Genomic DNA, 7,186 nt, shown 5'->3' on the forward strand with positions numbered 1-7,186 from the left:
AGCTTGCAGTGAGCGGAGATGGCGCCACTGCACTCCAGCCTGGGCGAGGGAGAGACCCCGTCTCAAAAACAAACAAACAAAAATACCGAAAAAAAAAAAAAAAAAAAATTTCAAGTCGATATCCCTGATGAATATCAGTGCGAAAATCCTCAGTAAATTACTGGCAAACTGAATCCAGCAGCACATCAAAAAACTTATTCACCACGATCAAGTCAGCTTCATCCCTGTGATGTAAGGCTGGTTCAACATATGCAAATCAATCAACGTAATCCATCACATAAACAGAACCAAAAACAAAAACCATATGATTATCTCAATAGATGCAGAAAAGGCCTTTGACAAAATTCAACAGCCCTTCATGCTAAAAAATGTCAATAAACTAGGTATTGATGAAACTTATCTCAAAATAATAAGAGCTATTTATGACAAACCCATAGCCAATATCATATTGAATGGGCAAAACCAGGAAACATTCCCTTTGACAACCTGCACAAGACAAGGATGCCCCCTCTCACCACTGCTATTCAACATAGTATTGGAAGTTCTGGCCAGGGCAATCTGGCAAGAGAAAGAAATAAAGGGTATTCAAATAGGAAGAGAGGAAGTCAAATTGTCTCTGTTTGCACATGACATGATTGTGTATTTAGAAAACCCCATCTTTTCAACCTAAAATCTCCTTAAGCTGATAAGCAACTTTAGCAAGTCTCAGGAAACAAAATCAATGTGCAAAAATCACAAGCATTCCTATACACCAAAAACAGACCAACAGAGAGCCAAATCATGAGTCAACTCCCATTGACAATTGCTACAAAGAGAATAAAATACCTAGGAATACAACTTACAAGGGATGTGAAGGACCTCTTCAAGGAGAACTACAAACCACTGCTCAAGGAAATAAGAGAGGACACAAACAAATGGAAAAACATTCCATGTTCATGGATAGGAACAATCAATATTGTGAAAATGGCCATACTGCTCAAACTAATTTATAGATTCAATGCTATTCCCATCAAGCTACCATTGACTTTCTTCACAGAATTAGAAAAAAACTACTTTAAACTTCATATGGAACCAAAAAGAAGCCCGTATATAGCCAAGACAATCCTGGGCAAAAAGAACAAAGCTGGAGGCATCACACTACCTGACTTCAAACTATGCTACAAGGCTACAGTAACCAAAACAGCATGGTACTGGTACCAAAACAGAGATATAGAACAATGGAACAGAACAGAGACCTCAGAAGTAATACCACACATCTCCAACCACCTTATCTTTGACAAACCTGACACAAACAAGCAATGGGGAAAGGATTACCTATTTAATAAATGGTGTTGGGAAAACTGGCTAGCCATATGCAGAAAACTGAAACTGGACCCCTTCCTTACACCTTATACAAAAATTAACTCAAGTTGGATTAAAGAATTAAACATTAAACCTAAAACCATAAAAAACCATAGAAGAAAACCTAGGCAATACCATTCAGGTCATAGGCATGGGCAAAAACTTCATGACTAAAACGCTAAAAGCAACGGGAACAAAAGTCAAAATTGACAAATGGGATCTAATTAAACTAAAGAGCTTCTGCACAGCAAAAGAAACTATCATCAGAGTGAACAGGCAACCTACAGAATGGGAGAAAATTTTTGCAATCTATCCATCTGACAAAGGGCTAATATCCAGAATCTACAAGACACTCAAACAAATTTACAAGAAAAAAACAAATGACCCATCAAAAAATGGGCAAAGGATATGAACAGACCTTATCAACAGAAGACATTTATGTGGCCAACAATCATATGGAAAAAAGCTCATCATCACTGGTCATTAGAGAAATGCAAATCAAAACCACAATGAGATACCATTTCACACCACTTAGAATGACAATCATTAAAAAGTCAGGAAACAACAGATTCTGGAAAGGATGTGGAGAAATAGGAACACTTTTACACTGTTAGTGGGAGTGTAAATTACTTCAACCATTGTGGGAGACAGTGTGGTGATTCCTCAAGGATCTAGAACCAGAAATACCATTTGACCCAGCAATCCCATTACTGGGTATATACCCAAAGGATTATAAATCATTCTACTGTAAAGGCACATGAACATGTATGTTTATGTATGTCTATTGCAGCACTATTCACAGTACCAAAGACTTGGAACCAACCCAAATGCCCATCAATAATAGACTGGATAAAGAAAATGTAGCATATATACATCATGGAATACTATGCAGCCATATAAAAGGATAAGTTTATGTCCTTTGCAGGGAGATGGATGAAGCTGGAAACCATCATTCTCAGTAAACTAACAGGAACAGAAAACCATTCACCACATGTTCTCACTCATAAGTGGGAGTTGAACAATGAGAATACATGGACACAAGGAGGGGAACATCACACACCAGGGCCTGTTGGGGAGATGGGCTAGGGGAGGGATAACATTAGGGAAAATACCTAATGTAGGTGACAGGTTGATGGGTGCAGCAGACCACCATGGCACGTGTATACCTATGTAACAAACTTGCACGTTCTGCACATGTATCCCGGAACTTAACGTATCAAAAAAAAAAAAAAAAGAAAGAAAAGAAACTGGCCCTGTATAAAACTGAACAAAGTCCCATCTATTGCCTTTTAGCAGCCAAACCACTGTGATGACAGCAGTCTCCGGGCTGGAAAGGAGAGCAAGGAACCACCAAAGAGTCTGTCTTTTAGACAATTCCAGTTCCAGTGCCTGCTGTTGCTGTTGCTGCAACTATCACCCACTGACATCAGATGGTCGCTCTGTGTAAATGTAGGGTCCGGATTGGGTTTCAGCAAAACGCTAGCCCTGCATTAACATCCAGGCATTTTTAAACTATACATTCTCAGAATTGACCAAATTACAACGTAAAGTAAGCCAGATATCATGAATTTAAAGATAATATATAATAACGTATAAATGCTTTACAGCATAAAGAGGATTTTCACATATCCTGTCTCTGAGGTCCTAAAATTAGCACAAAAGTATACCACTATGGTTTTATTAACTACACTGTCTCTATGCTTACTTTTATACTTCTACGGGTTTGCAAAGGCATTTATCTTTCCATCCCTGGAATGTACTCTCTCAGTCCATCTGAGTTTTCTTGGTCTAAAACTTGAGCTCATTCTACCATTATAGATTTTAGCTCTGTTTAGAGATTATGGGTTATTTTTGTATCATGAAGGCTATTTCCAGAGTGACCCTTTCTGAACCACAAATTAACAAACAGCCTTTTGTAGATTCTAATTTTGAAGCCTAATTTTAGGAATAAGTCTTTTAACAATTATGATGACATGTTTTATTTAAACATTAACATTCTAATGTTATTGAAACATTTGAGACATTTAAGTACATGTAACACATTAGATTTCTGATATTAATTTGAAATGAATAACAAAATTTAGTCAAGTTTGTAAAGGTTTTAAATGTTTGATAAAACTTAACTACTACATTTATAAGCTTGATTATTAGATTTAAAAGAAGAGCTTGGGTGTTTTAAATTATTCTTCTTACTAGATTTTTTAAAAATTATTTTTCAGTTTTTGAGGCAGGGTCTCACTATGTTGTCTAGGCTGGTCTAGAACTCCTGGTCAACAATCCTCCCACCTTACCCTCCAGAGTAGCTGCACTAACTACAGCAGCATTGTGCCAGGCTTTCTCATTGGATTTTAAAGTTTGCCCTGATAGGCATTTGGCATTTGAGAAAATTAGATATATTAAATTTGTAAGTGCCGTTTAAAATGTGTAAAATGATTTAACTCAGTTTTTAAATATAGCTACATTTTAGGTAAATTGAATCTTTTAAATAAATGAGTCAATTGAACCTGAATCTTCCATGTTGAGCTTAAAAACTTAAGAAAAACTTGATTTTTAAATTTAAATTCTTAAGTAGTTAATAATTAGAAGTAGCTTCAAGTAGTATTTTTCATGCACATATAATGCACATTCCCAAACAAACAAACAAACAAAAAACCTCTCCATTGAAAGAAATTGAAAAGGGAAATGAATGGGTTAATACTGTTGGATGTAGTTTATCACTGCTTAGTTCATGTGATGCAAGTTCTAATTCTTTGGTAGAGTAGAATCATAGGCTTTGAGAGTTCGCAAGAGTTTTAGAGATAATCTAATTCGATCCATTTATTTCACGATTGATGCACATAATTAAAGGCAACTCAGAGAGCTCAAAGAACTTTCTAAAGGTCAAAGTGTCAAAGCAGAGTTGTACTAAGGTTGGAGAATTCTTAGTTCTTGTACAGTATTTAATAATATTCTTTTTGAATATTGTAGCCTTCCACAGCGTGACTACTGGAGATTGAGGAAAGAATTGTGTACACTTGAGCCAAAGGTTGAAAGGCTTAAAGGCAAAGCAGACCAGATATGGTGGCTTATGCCTGTAATCCCAGCACTTTGGGAGGCTGAGGTAGGAGGATCATTTGAGGTCAGGAGTTCAAGATCGGGCTAGGCAGCATAGTGAACTCCTCAACTCTACAAAAAATAAAAAGATTAGCCGGACATGGTGTTGTGTGCCGATACTCCCAGCTACTTGGGAGGCTGGGGAAGGAGGATTGCTTGAACCTAGGAGTTGGAGGCTGCAGTGAGCTGTGATCACACCACTGCCCTCCAGCCTGGGTGACAGAATGTCTCTAAAAAACAATAACAAGAAACAAAGGCAAAAAAGTGGCTTTGGACTCAGCTGTCATACAGACAAAAAGGGCTTAAAGTGAAAGGACCCCAAGGGAATGGTAAAACTAGAGTTAGCAGCGAGCTGCACTCTGGAGAATGTGGGTTGGGATTAGCTGAAGAAACTGTTCCCTTAAGAAGCTGCATGTAGTTTTGATACATATACCCTGGTTTTGCTTTCTAAAACTATGCATAGCAAGTCCATTCACTTGTGCCCTTAATAGCCTTTCTTCTGTTTGAAAGCAGCACACCATCAAGGGGGGCAGTTGTGAAATTTGAAGTCAGTAGATCCAAGTTTTGAATCTTGAATCCATCACTACTGCTGGATTCATTCATTCATTCATTGAACAAATGTTTATCAAAGTCCCACTGTGTTCTCAGCCCTGTTCAAGGCTACAGGAATTTGTCAATAAATAATAACAATAAATGTCCCAGCCCTCAAAGGGCTTAAAAGTTAGTTTGTCATGACAGGCAGTAAACAATAGATATAATAAATACATTATATAAGTATGTTTGGTGATAAATTCTATAGAATATAATAGAAGATGGAAGAGGAACTAAAAGTGTTAGTGGCAGTATAGAGGAAGCCAATTGTAATTTTGCATAGAGTGGTCAGGCTTGGTCTCTTAAGTAGGTGGCATTTGAGCAAAGGCTTGAAGGTAGGGAAGTAAGTAAGCTGTGCAGGTATCTATGAGAAGACCATTCCAGGCAGTGAGTATTCCAACGCAAAGACCCTGAGGCAAGAGAATGCCCACGTCTTTCCATCATTCTGTTCTATCATCTTCAGTGGGTCAGTTTTACCCTCTGGCTTTCTCCTCCTGATAATCAGATGGTCTTAGACACCACATTCAGGCACAGAATATCCAGAAAAGATGAGCTATAGTTTCCTCTCTCTGTCATTGTTAGGGACAAGGAATCTCCTCCCAAGTCATGTTACAGAACTTGGTCATGTCTTCAGCCAGGATTAGACCACATGTCAGTTTCCTAACCAATTATTATCCAGGGGAATGAGTGTAGTTTGACTTAGTTCAATCATTTGAAGTGGAATAGATGCTGGAAATTTTGCTATCATAGGCTATTTTCAACTTATAAAAAACACTGCATTGAATATCATTCTACAAAATCATTTAGCACACATGTCATTATATCCTATGGATAGAATACTGGAAGTGAAATTACTAAATCAAAGAGGATGAACTTTTTAAAGACTCTTGATATGCAATATTAAATTACGTTTTATAAAAATTATACCACTTGATACACCCATTGCAGTGATGAGGGCACACATCTCTTACACCGTCAACTTTAAATATTATTGTATTTGAAATGTTTGCCGCTTTAAAATTGACCATATTTATTGATCATTTCCAAGTTTATTGGCTATTTCCAAGTCTTCCAACATTTCTGTTCAAGTCCTTCACTTTTTTTTCTATTGGGCTATTAATGCATTTTTATTGAACATAAAAATTCTTTAAATACCAATGTATTTAAAACACTTAATCTTTCCTCATAGGGACATAATATGTCTCCCCATTTTTCTAAATTCCCTTTTATTGATCTGTGAAGTTTTATAATTTTTAAAATTTAGCTTATGCATTTCTTTCTTTTTTTTTTTTTTCTGGCAGAGTCTTACTCTGTTGCCCAGGCTGTAATGCAGTGGCATGATCATGGCTCACTGCAAACTTCGCCTCCTGAGCTCAAGCAGTCCTTTCACCTCAGCCCCCTGAATAGCTGGTGCTACAGGCAGACACTACCACACTTGGCTTGTATTTTTTTGTAGAGATGTGGTCTCATCGTGTTGCACAGGCTGGTCTTGAACTTGCCCACCTTGGCCTCCCAAAGTGCTGAGATTACAGGTATGAGCCACTGTGCCCTTTTCTTATTGTGACTATTATATGTTTTGCTGCTATTGCAAAAGGAATTCCCACCCCCCTATATATTATATTACACTTCTATTACTTGTAACGAGTTGCCTCAAATGTAGTGGCTTAACATAACACAAATTTACTATCTCACCATTTTTGTGAGTCAGGAGTTCAGCATGGCTACCTAGGTCCTCTGCTCAGTATTATCCTAGGCTGAAGTCAAGGTGTTCACCAGGTACATCCTCATCTGGAAGCTCCACTGGGGGAAAGAAAAAAAAAGTCCCCTCCAAGCTTCTTCAGAATGTTGGAAGGATTTATTTCCTTATGGCTGTATGACTGATGTTCCCATTCTTTTGCTCTCTGTGGGTTAGGGCTCATTCTCAGGTACCAGAAATTGGTTTCAGATTCCTGCCATGTGGCCCCCTTTAAAGGAGCTCTATCTCATGTCTTAAATGTCTGACTTCAGAAAGGATTTAGTCCCTTTTGAGGGCTCACACAATTAAGTCAGTCCCACCAAGGATAATCTCTCTTTTAAGTTAAAGTCAACTGATTGGAGACCTTAATTATACCTGGAAAATCCTTCTGCTGTATGATATAATATAATATAATATAATATAATA

The sequence above is a fragment of the Colobus angolensis genome, unplaced genomic scaffold (assembly GCF_000951035.1).
Source record: "Colobus angolensis palliatus isolate OR3802 unplaced genomic scaffold, Cang.pa_1.0 Scaffold121, whole genome shotgun sequence".
Taxonomy (NCBI): domain Eukaryota; kingdom Metazoa; phylum Chordata; class Mammalia; order Primates; family Cercopithecidae; genus Colobus; species Colobus angolensis.